At 36.5% G+C, this 12,850-nt stretch overlaps 1 long non-coding RNA gene across 1 annotated transcript in view; it reads right to left on the reverse strand.

Moving 5' to 3' along the window:
* Positions 1–4,783: 4,783 nt before the first annotated feature.
* The window catches only part of LOC140623590 (uncharacterized), a 53,137-nt gene continuing 45,070 nt past the window's right edge, over positions 4,784–12,850 (reverse strand). Inside the window, exon 7 of the long non-coding RNA XR_012023153.1 lies at positions 4,784–5,191. This is a non-coding gene — a long non-coding RNA (uncharacterized lncRNA). The remainder of the gene's footprint in view (positions 5,192–12,850) is intronic.

A 12,850-nucleotide genomic window follows, 5' to 3' on the forward strand; every position in this document is an offset into this window, starting at 1 on the left:
TAATTGGCCTAACCTGAGGAAAGGAGCTACCTGGGTGGGGGCCAGGCACACTGATCAAGATCTTAACAGCGCTCGGGCCAGTCCCCACCGGCCTGGATGGCACAGGGCAAACCCTTAATGTCGCCAAGATTGGGAGATCTCCACTCTCACTTGTCCCCATTCTTCAAGTCTCAGTTCAAATCTCACCTCCTCTGGAAACTGCCCTGCCCCGTACTTCTCAGTAGATGGGTCGGGTGTGAACTCTCCCAAGCTTTTTCCTTCTAGTCCTGGGTATGTGTTCTTTCTCCAGCGTTTCCATGCTGTAGCAAATTGCCTTTGGGCTTCTATCCTTTTCCTCAACTGACTGGAAGCTCCTGCGGAGCTGGGGGCAGGGTCTGTTTCATCCACGCATGGCTAGAGCTCACACTAGAGCCTAGCTGGTTGTAAGGTTTTTTTTTGAAATGTTGGAATAATTGAATGAAAGAGGAACAATCTTGTTTTAAGCTTTATGACTTTGCTTTTCCTCTAATTATTTGGCTGCATTAGAGACATCTTGCTGATCCTCTTGAGAATGTTTAAATACAGAACAAGTGGTTTTCATCTTCTTACATTTCATTATGACTGTTCTAGAGCATCTCAGCAGTGATGGCATCTTTGATGATAAACTTTGGATGGTGATAACAGTATACATTTGAAGCTAATACCAAGCCCATCTTTCACTGCTAATAATCTACTATATTGGAATTATTTTCAGATGAAAGTCACTAAAGTCAGATTGCCTTTGTTCACATCTGGGATCTGCCACCTACCACCTGTATGAACTCAAGCAAATTAAACTCTATGCCTCAATTTTCTGTCAAAAAAAAAATGGAGGTAGGCATAATACAGGATGGTTATTAACACAAATGGAAGCACAGTCTGATATCAACCCCTCATTACTTGTCATGAATGCATCAAGCCAGGTAGCTGCAGCTCATGCTAACATGTTACTCTATTGCACTCCTGAAGAGAAAAGAATGGAACTATGTTAAAAGATAAGAGTATTCACAATTTACCCACTATGTGTCGTGATCAAGCCAAAATAACTCTTCAGAACTCACCAAACTTTTTTTTTTTTAAGATTTTATTTATTTATTCACGAAAGACACACAGAGAGAGGCAGAGACACAGGCAGAGGGAGCAATAGGCTCCACGTAGGGAGCCTGATGTGGGACTCGATCCGGGGACTCCAGGATCATACCCTGGGCCAAAAGCAGACACTAAACCGCTAAGCCATCCAGGGATCCCTCACCAAACTTTTTACAGGCAGGTGATGGAGTGTCAGATAATCTTGGCACAATCCAAAAACCACTGATCATCTACAGTTACCACTGCTGCTGCATTCTAATTTTTCTGCTTCAAACAGTGGCATTTTAATCATTCTGCCCATAGCAACTAATGTCCTTTAAATTAGCATTAAAAATTCATTCTTTTGGTTTATCCTTCCTGAATCAAGCTAATTAGCTATCAGCTGAGAGCCCTTTAAATTATAACCTGAGTATGTAACATTTTCTAATTTATAATGCCTCATCTAGGCAAATTGAAAATCCAAAAAGGAGTGAATTAATTAATGTTAATTAAAGAGTACAGCATGGAACGGATGCCAGGTCAATCTTTGGAGTGCACTTGCTAAGCTATTGTTGGGGAAAAGTTGACCCTTTGCAGCACATCCATTTGGACAATGGACTTTGCCACAGTGGTTTTGTAAAACAGAGGAAAAGAAAGCTAGAGATAGGAGAGGAAGCAGCACTGAAGAGGACTGCATTTAATCGTACAATACATACATAACATATGTGATATTGCAAATTCTCTGTAATAGAACAAGTAAACAAATCAACCTTTGAAGGTTTTTACAAGTTTCTGAAATTTCTCTTTTCTATTTTTAATCAGTAAATATTCTCTGAATGCCTCTTACATACAAAGTTTTATTAGACACTGAGCAAAATGCAAAGATAAGAGGGTCATCACCCAAAGAACTTACAAAATAGAGTACTTTCTGTGATGATGAAAATATTCTCTATCTGCACCAGCCAATAGAGTTCTACATGTAGATATTCAACACTGCAAATGTGGCTTAAGTGCAGGTCTGTCTGGAAGGTAAGACATCTTGCAGACTGCTTGTTTTTATTACTTAAAGATTTCCAAATGTTGTCAATGTTTTTCTTATGCCACATCATTGTAACTCTCTCTGTCTCTCCCTCTCTCTCTCTCTCTCTCGCCCTCTCTCACTCTCTGTCTCATTCACACACCCTACCCTGTTTTCTGTTCGGTGTAATGTTCATCAACTTAAACTGATTTTCCTCAGGGCTGTGATGATCAACTTGGAGAGATGAAACATGTCAGAATTTCTGGAGTGAGGAAGAGAAAACAGCTGCATAATAAACATTAGAATTTGTAATAAGAAAAGGAACAAAAAGTGTATCCAAATTATATGAAAATAAAATGGAGGAGTTTGGGGTACACAAATGGTTCTCAACAGAAATGTATACCTGTTCACAAAGGGGAATATCAGAATCTAGGAAGGGGTTAGGAAACAGGCTATGACATTTTTGTGTTGAACTAATTGGTACACGGGTTTACAAACTTTAAGAAATACAACCTTTACTGAAGAACAGTTAAAATACGTTGGTACTAAAGTGCTGAAGGGTCTTTTCACCACACAAGCCAGTGTGCAGGTAACCATTATCTCAACAGACATTGGAAATTCACGGAGTGTTACAAGGACAAAGAGCTGGTGGTTCTGGGTTCTCCACAGAATTGCTGACACAAGAACTGTGTATATGGAACCATATAATTTGGACTATACCTTAATATTCTTTTTAAAAAAGGATTTTATCTATATATTTGAGAGAGAGAGAGAGAGAGATCACAAGCAGGGGGAGCAGCAAAGGGAGAGGAGAGGAAGAAGCAGGCTCCCCGTGAAGCAGGGAGTCCAACACGGGGCTTGATCCTAGGACTCTGAGATCATGACCTGAGCCAAAGGCAGCCGCTTATCTGACTGAGCCACCCAGGCACCCCTACCTTAATATTCTTAAATGAAAACAAAAATGTTACGAATATAGTTGTCAAAACCTGGTCCTATTCATAACTTAACAAACCACTATGAGTGAGCAAAATACATTCAACATACAATAATGGAAGGATTCATTATTCAGAACAAGTAATTGCAGTTTTTAAAATCAAATTTATAACTCAATAGGAGTATTTTAAAAGTAAGGACTGTTTCATAAAGTTTGGCACATTTACTTCTTTTTTCAAGTTACTATATGTTCATCAAAGATGGATTTCAGATTCAGTCATTTTCTTTGTTGAGCCACTAAATTGTTTTCTTATTCACCCCATCTTTTTGTGCTAGACTTGAATACTACTAATATTGCCACCTATAGGTCTAAATGATTTTTTGGTTTGTTTCTCAAGAGCACAATGTGGAAGAACTAAAAACCCTTGGAGGATGGATCATTCTGGATAGTTGAGTTTGACAGCCTTTTAGGGATGCATGCTTTTACTCACCTTTTTCCTTTTTTTTTTCTAATTTTGGATGGAAAAGTTTTTCAAAGACACTATATAAGTCCCTGACTTCTCAGCTACTGCACCAAAAATAATTAACAATTTTTGATGACTAAGAAGAATCATCATCTGTATGAATTATTGAGCTAGCTTCTTTGGCCTTAGGCAAAATCATCCCAGACCATTGTACCCTCTGAGTATTTCACTCATTGGAATATTCAGTCACTTGTCTGAACCATCCATTCACTTTTCACTGCTGAAAGTATATATTCCTCTTTGACATTTTTTACTCTTTCATGTTTTGCTTTTAGTTTCTGTAATTAGAAACCAAATGACTACTCTAGTTAGAGTTGTTTGCAAAATAAAAGTAATTTGGAAGTAACTTTGTGACTAAAGGATCCATAAATGTTATTTTAGGGATTTTTGTGACTCAGATGAATTTTTGTAACTTGCTTCCTGTTGCACAGGTAAGAATACCAAAAAAGAATTCTGGAGAGGTGACTCATTAATGACTTATTATGTTTAAGACTTCCTCCACTATTTAACGTTACTTTTATGTTCATATGTGGTAATTCTTCACATTTGAAATAAAGTGTCAACTTTTAAAAAAGTTCTTATGATATTAAAAATATTTGAAAATCTATTATCTTCCCCAAGCCTTCCAATTCTGCTGCAGTATGCTATGATACAAATGTTACATTTTTCTCCAGATTAGCAGAATGTATTATTCTGAGCAATAGTTAATGATCTTAAATAGATAGCATACAGAACATTATTTACTAATTTTTTAACGTATTGCATTCATGTGTAAGTCATATCTTGATATCTGATAAGCTTTTAAAAACTATAACTGTTAACTTAGAAGTATCATATTCAGATGATTTGTGTAAAGCTGGGGGCAATCCTCAGTGCTTCAGGAAAATCTAAAGTACATCTTATAGTTTATCTTCTACTCTGGACTTTAACATTCATCAACACCATTCTAGTTTATAACTTTTCTGGGGGAAAAAAGAGCTCCAGGTAGGCATCCATTATCCTCATTTGGAAAAATTGTTTATTACTTCTTTATATAAAATATTATTTTTTATTATTTTTAAGATGAGTATCAGATAAGCAATCCATAAATAAAGAGAAATTAGATAAATTGGGGATGGACTCAGAAAGTATACCATATAGATCATCTTGAAAAGACCACTGGACAGGGTTTTTCTACAGTTTAATGAATTTGGAAAATACCTCCTATTAAGCCTTTCTTAGATATTCATAATTCATTTTACAGTATTAAATACTATCCCCAAATGAAGAAATGTATGCACTTTGATCCAAATTTTCCAAATTTATTGGACCTTTCCTCTCAAAATGCTTTTTAATATCCTGTTGAACCATTATATCTGGGCACACATTCTGGTGGCCCCTGGGATGCTTACAATTATTTGCTTCTCCCCTCTTTCCAAGCCATGGTAGATCTGCACTTCTTTACATCATTGAAAGTTTAATATCATCAAATCATCTGTGATCATGCAAATAAATGTAGCAATCATCACCTGTGTCACTTCTGGGGAGCTCTTTAAGGGCCAGTGTGCAATTTGTCACATTCCTTGCAAAGAGAAACTAAATGTATGTGTCAAGGTGCAGCGTGGCTCAGCCTGGGTCAAGAGAGTGCTACCTATAAGAGATGAAAAGCGAGTTAGAAATCACCCTTCATTGGGTTTTCTGCCTCTGAGATCTGTGGGTTGTTATGGTGGTGTAACTTAGCTCATGCTGAATGATACACCGAACTATGCAACCAAAAACTTAAAAGTATAAGACAATTTACAAGATTGTTAAGATGATTCATCGCTCCGGAAACTAACTTTAATGGGATTCTCTCTTTTATATCTTTTTAAAGAAATTATTTATTCATTCATGAGGGACACAGAGTGAGAGAGAGGCAGAGACACAGGCAGAGGGAGAAGCAGGTTCTATGCAGGAACCCAGTGTGGGACTCAATCCTGGGACTCCAGGATCATGCCCTGAGCCAAAGGCTGCTGAGCCACCCAGGCATCCCATTAATGGGATTCCCTAGTGCTTTGCCTTATTTAAAAATCTCAGCCGTCTCAATGAAGGAAAGGTGGATACACTGAGAATGTCCACTCAGCACAATTATGATCAAGCCAGAGGACCTCAGTTCATGGTTGCCCTGAAAGATCTGAAACTGTTACAGGCACAAAAATACAGCAGCATTAGTAATTATCTACTGCCTTAGCTCATCTACTCAGTAGCATTTCTTCCTGTACACCAGCCTCACCACAGCATTTCATATTTTTCTTACTACTCTCATAGGATGAAAAGTTTCTACAGCCTAAGTCATTTCATGAACTTGATAAACTTAATGTTGTTACTCCTTTTCCTGAAAGGAGTTCTCCTCATTTGCTTTCTGGACCTTAATAAAAAGACTAAATTGAAAAAAAAAATTGTTTTGGTCCTCTGGTCCCAAATAGGTGTTCATATTTCTCTATTGAATACAGTAGAGGTAAATGGACTTCTTCAATTATAGACAAAAGAAGGGACAATTGATGTTATGTATGAGGATATAAAACAGTCACTCTTTTCTCGCCAGGGAGCAGGTTTCCAAGTAAAGAGAACTTCACATCAGTTTATACTTATATTTGGTATTGACCTTTTCTAAAACCATAAGAGAAACATCAATGTAAAAATAATCTCTCACTTATCAGAACTACATTTCTATGGATTTTCCAAGCCACCCTGGTCCTTGATCCCCGTACTTTTATTCTCCCCCTCAGAATCCTGGAAAAACTGAACCAGCGAAATATAATTTAGAACAAACAGAAAAGACTAAGAGCTTATTTCCGCTGAGGTTATAAAGTGTTCCCTTGATTTGTTCAGCTCTTCTGCAAAAACATTATCTCTTCAATCTTCTAGATTTTGCTCATTCCTTCATTTAATAATCACTAAGTACTGTCCACTACGGGCAAGTTGTTGGACTTTTGAAACAATTCAAGGGGCACCTGGATGGCTCAGTGGTTGAGCATCTACCTTTAGCTCAGGTCGTGATCCTGGCATCTCGGGATCAAGTCCTGCATCAGGCTCCCTGCTGGAGCCTGCTTCTCCCTCTGCCTATGTCTCTGCCTCCCTCTCCATGTCTCTCATGAATAAATAAATAAAAACTTAAAAAAAAAAAGAATTCAAAATCTTGAACTGCATTTCCTATATAGTAGTCACTAGCCATATGTCACTATTTAAATTAAATCATTTTTTTAAAGACTAGTTATTCAGTCATTAAAACTATTTGAAGTATTCAGTAGACATATGTAGCTACTGGCTACTATGTTGAACACTGCATATGTAAAATAGTTTTATCGTCCCACAAAGTTCTTTTGAACAACGCAGATATAGAACACTAACATCATCATAGAAAGTTTTATTAGATAGTATAGGCTCTAAATAATAAATTTTATTTGCAAGTAATAATATTTTGATGACAGTCTTCTGTAGGGAGTACATAATGTCATGATATATAACTTTGCTTGGGGAAATTAGAGGAATGCAAAGAAGATTAAGTAGAAGATGGCCAGAAGGACAAAAGAGAGCCATTCTAGACAGAAATGTCAACATGTGCCAAGGTTCAGGTGCTTGACATAATGTATATTTTGAAACTAGGAGGAAACTTAGTATTCTAGAATAGATCATGGTTACAAAGGGATGGCATGAGATAAGACTGTAAGCTTAATCAGGGGTCAGAGTTTGGCAAATTTCATGTGCCATATTAAAAGTTATCATCATGAATCTCAAGGAAAACTAAAAACATATTTTAAGCAGAGTTATAACATGGTCATGTACTTTTTAGAAATATGATCCAAAATCTGCGTAATATGAGACAAACTTCTAATTCAAGTATGGGGGAATGATACAAAAGAGAAGACAAACAAAACCAAAAAGAAATGTTGGATTTTAAAAGCATATGCAAAATTTTGTGAATTAAAATAGAAAAAATGCAGAACATGGCTAAAGCCATTGGTCTATGGGCCTTCAAATTAAAGGTGCTCTAAGTCAGATGAGAACCAGATCTAGATTTACTGCTTGAAGCCAAGACCAGTAAAAAAAAAAAATAAGCCATTTATTCTATTCATAAGTAGATTGGAAAGATCCCTAATATGCAAAAAATAGCCAGAACAAATGGAGAAATACTTTCTACTTTTGGGAGGAAAATAACTATTCACCTAAAATTATAAGCCGAGTTATACTGTGGTTTAAAAATCAAGGCAATATGACTCAGCAATTGATCACTCAGCTCATGGGCAGATAAAGAACATGGCTAGCTGTGGGAATTAATGTGAATTATAGGACACACTGATCATCAACACTTCAAACACACCTGCAGCCCTAAGTATTTTTTAGAGCTATGCCAAAACAAAACAAAACAAAAATCAAAGAAATAAAGATATTTTTAGGTATTAAAATAAATCAAGACATTTCACCACCCACAGTCCCTTGTTAAAAAGTTAATTAAGGGAGGTACTTAAGCAAAAATAAAGGTTCAACCCAGGGGGAAATCATGATATACAAGAAAGAATGCTGTCCATGAAAATTTAAAAATAGATTAGTAAGCTTAATTAACTACTAACTGGAAAAAATAAACTGTAAGGACACTGTAAAATCTATTTCACTTGCTATAAAAATATCCAATATTTAATGTTAAAAATAGCATTAAGAACTTCTAGTTTGTAGTCCAGCACATAAAGAGCTTGCAAGTCATCACATCATCCTAATAACAAAAGTGAACAAACTGAAAATCAATAACTCTTCTTAAATCCATCAAAAAATGAAGTCCAGGGCAAACCATTGATCCCAAAATTGAAGAGACAAATATATATACTGAGAATGACAACTTATTGGTACCCATGAGTATCAACCCACAACAGAACCAGTGATATGGTAGAAAAACCTAAACTGTATAGTTGGGAATTTTAATAAACATTTAAGAAAGAAATTATACCAATTCTCTGTAATCTCTTCAAAAATACAGAGGAGAGAATGCTTCCTAATTCCTAGGAGGCCAGCATGACCCTAATACCAAAACCAGACAAAGATGTTGTGAAGAAAGAAACCTACATCATTATTACTCATGAACATAGATGCAAAAATTCCTCAACAAAATGTTATCAAAATGTCTACCAGTATATAAAAAGAATTATTACACAATGTACAAATGAGATTTATTTCAAGTATGCAACAATTAGAATATAGTTCAACACCTGAAAATCAATGACTGTAATGCAGCACATCAACACTAAACTAAAAAATAAAAATCCCATGATCGTTTCAATACATGTAGAAAAGCATTTGACAAAATCCAATGCCCACTCAGGATAAAAGAATTTCAATAAACTAGGAATAGAGGAAGACCTCCTCAATTTGATAAAGAAAAGCTTAAAAATATCCTGCACCTAACATCATATTTACTATTGAGAAACTAGAAGCTTTTCTTTCACTTTAAGTACAAGGCAAGGATGTCTCCTCTCACCACTCCTCTTCAACTGCATACTGGATGTCCTTGCTAATACAATAAAACGGGGAAGGAAATTTAAAGTATACTGATTAGGAAGGAAGAAATAAAACCACCTTTGTTCCCACTTATGGGGAAAATCTCAAAACAAAAACCAAAAACCAAACCAAACCAAAACAAAACAAAACAAAAAACCCACCTGAAATGAACACATGGATACAGCAAGGTTCCGGGACATAAGATTAATCTATAAAAATTAATTGCCTTCCCATATATGCCAGCAATTTGAAATTAAAAACACAAAAACACTTACATTAGCACTCAAAAAATAAAATAACCAGGTATAAATTTAACAAAATATATACAAGATCTATATGAGGGAAACTACAGAACCCTGATAAAAGAAATCAGAGAACTAAATAAGTAGAAACATATTCCATGTTCATGGAAAGAAGGACTCAATATTTTCAAGATCTTAGTTCTTCCTAACTTAATCTTTAAATGCAATGCAATTCTAACCAAAATCCCCACAAGTTATTTTATATATATTGACAAACTGACTAATGTTTATATGGAGAAGCAAAATATTCAGGATAACTGACACAATATTAAATGAAAAGTTAGTATTTTCTAACAAAGTTAGAATGCTAACACTAAATGACTTCAAGTCTTCCTATAAAGCTACTAATCAAGACAGTGTGATATTGGTAAGAGAATAGACAAATAGATCAATAGAACAAAATAGGGGGCCTAGAGCAGAGCCACACAAATATGGTCAACTGATCTTTGACAAAGGAGCACTTTAGAAGCTTCCTCACTGACTATAGCACTTAAGATAACGTGATCTTGGCATAGTGGTAAACAAAGAAAACTGATAAAATACTATAGAAAACCCAAAAATAAACACAAGTGAATAGGGAAATGTAGTATGTGTAAAATAAGCTATGAAATTAATAGGGGCTGGATAAGCTACTTTATAAAGGGTGCTAGGACAACTGATTGTCCATATGAAAAATATAAATAAGTAAAATTAGATTATTATACTGCATACTAAAATTAATTCTAGTAAATACTAAATTAAATACTAAATACTAAAATTAACTGTATACATGTGCACAAAGAAATATGCGTCGCAATGTCCATTATGAGATTGTAATAGTAAATGTCTTAAGACAATTTAAATGTCTACCATGATTGATAGATGTAATATATTCATAGAATGATGTAGATGGTATTTCTATATGCTCAATGTGCATGTAAACATTAATAGTCATAAAGAGTAAGTAAATCTGTTCCTTGGTAGCTAAAACTGAGATAGTAAAAAACAAGATATTAATAGTAAATCAATAAAACCCTCAAACTTGCTGATCACATCTGCATTTGTGATATTTCAAATGTGCCCTTCCAAGGACACCTGTCAACATGTCACAAAGAACAAAGCAAACGTCAGGTCTGCACTTCTGGATCTCTAGTATAAATGCTCCAGCTTAAAGCATGATGGCTAATTAAAGAGTTTAGTCCTTGCGTTGCCTTCTTTAAACCTTGACTTCATTGTTTCTTAAAGTTCCAACTTACTATGTTCTTTATGCCACAAAATGTCTCTTTCTTAATACGATTAAGCATAGACAACACATCTCCTGTTTACTGAGTTCCTGCCCTACAAGACTCTGTTGACCCTATTGTCAATTCTAATATTAGAATAAGGAAATACACTCTTTATTCCACTTATAGCCGCTTCTTTGCCTGGGAGAGGACTTACATCACACAACTGACTCGGATTCATTCCTAAATTTAGACATAGATAACCTTTTATCCTTTGTGACTAAAAGAAAATAGCTTGTTTTCTTTCCATTGGGAATAAATCATCTTAAAAATATACTAAAGAACAGAAACTAAATTTTTTTTTACAGGGCACTTCGTGGCTTATTTTAATCTCTCTCTCACTCCTTCTCTCTACCTCTCTCTCTTATCTTAGTACAGCTGACCTTCTGTTATGGCTTTGTTAAATTAACATTTGTTAAGTGGAGCACAGGGTGCCAGATGGCAAGCCAGGGTTCAGCAACAGACCATAAGAGAAATTGAAATAATTGAAGTAGAAAAGTTTGTTACTCATAGGTCCTAGAGAAAGTACACTGTACACCACACAGAGAGATCAAGGCAGGGTACAGGGAGATGCAGATCCTGAGGCACAAGCCTGTACTGGAGTCCACTGGTGGAATGCTTTGGATATCCCAGGCTAGGGAGAAATTGCTCAATTTAAACCAAAGGAATGGGGTTTGGGTCAACCCTGCAGGGTCTTATGTAAGGTACTGGAAGGCTGGGGAAACTGTTGCGCACAAGGGCAGTTGGGGGAGTCATGTCAGGAACTTACATTTGCTTGTGACTCTGCAGGCTCTAATCTAGGGCATGCACACGCATGAGGGGCTAGTGTCGGGGTAAAGCCCCCACAGGCTATTTGATCAAACAAAATGGATACTGAGGAAGCAATACCATGAGTAGCTTTGCTAAACTCTTGACACCTTCAGATGTGGGAACAATCTAAATGTGACACTTGCAATACTCTGAAGACCTGAGGATAGATTTGCTTCATTAGGCTGGACAGTTGGTTTTCTTCTTTTTCCCTTAACAGTTTTATGTTCATCCCATCTAATTGCTAAACTTCCTGCCAGCTGCATATTATTTCCCAGGGTATTCCATGGATGTAAGAGAAGTTATTGGTACCCCCCAGCCTCAGACTCGGAGTTTATGTCTCAATCCATAAGACATTATGACCTAACCACTGGTTGCTGAGTTTGTTTTTTTAGGTACACTGACATACAACATAATGCCCATAATACCTTGGGGTGTAAAGTGCTCGCCACAAGTATTCTTATTCAGCTCTTCTGCCACTGGATATCCTGGATCAATTGGGTCTTCAAGCATGATCAATAAGAGATATAAGTACTCTAACCAAGATGCAGGGAGGAAGGGGAGTTTTGATCCAAGATCTGATCATGCCATAGCTTTGCGTGCAGTAAGATGACATGTTCAGTAATGTGCTGAGCATGGTTATTTTCATAATTCTGTTCAGAAATAATGCAGGACAGAATAGGAAGAAGGTCCAATTCCTGGGAGATGGGTCTGGTGAGAACAAAGCAGAAAGGGGATTCTCTGCTTAATTGTTTGGGTTTTAACACAGTGGCTTTCCTGTCCTCCCAGTGCCTCTCAAGCTGTTAAGCACCAGTGTACCCAAGAACCAAAAAGAAAGTGGCCAGATGGGGGCTGGTTTCTACAAGGAGTTACACTGCTTCTTTGCATCAAGGAAGTGCCTGAGATCTTTAGTTAGGGCAAATTAACATTAGCTATTATAACGAATAACCCTAATCTCAGTGGCTTAACATTTGCAAAATAAATTTTTTAAAAGTTTATTATTTGTTCTTGACACAGTTCCACATAGGTCCAGCCCTCTCCTAAAAAGCTTGAGAGAATGATTCAGAAAATAGCATTATTCCATTGTGTCTTTGGGTCATTTTAGAGTTCTTCTTTTCTAGTCATATAAAAGAAGACAAAGGGATCCCTGGGTGGCGCAGCAGTTTGGCGCCTGCCTTTGGCCCAGGGCGTGATCCTGGAGACCCTGGATCGAATCCCACGTCGGGCTCCCGGTGCATGGAGCCTGCTTCTCCCTCTGCCTGTGTCTCTGCCTCTCTCTCTCTCTCTGTGACTATCATAAATAAATAAAAATTAAAAAAAAAAGAAGACAAAGCATGCATAAAGATCATGCAAGTTGTTTGAGAGGCCACACTTGTAGGCATACTACATCACTTTCATTCTCATTGAATT

The sequence above is a fragment of the Canis lupus genome, chromosome 33 (genome assembly GCF_048164855.1).
Source record: "Canis lupus baileyi chromosome 33, mCanLup2.hap1, whole genome shotgun sequence".
In the NCBI taxonomy this organism is placed as follows: Eukaryota; Metazoa; Chordata; class Mammalia; order Carnivora; family Canidae; genus Canis; species Canis lupus.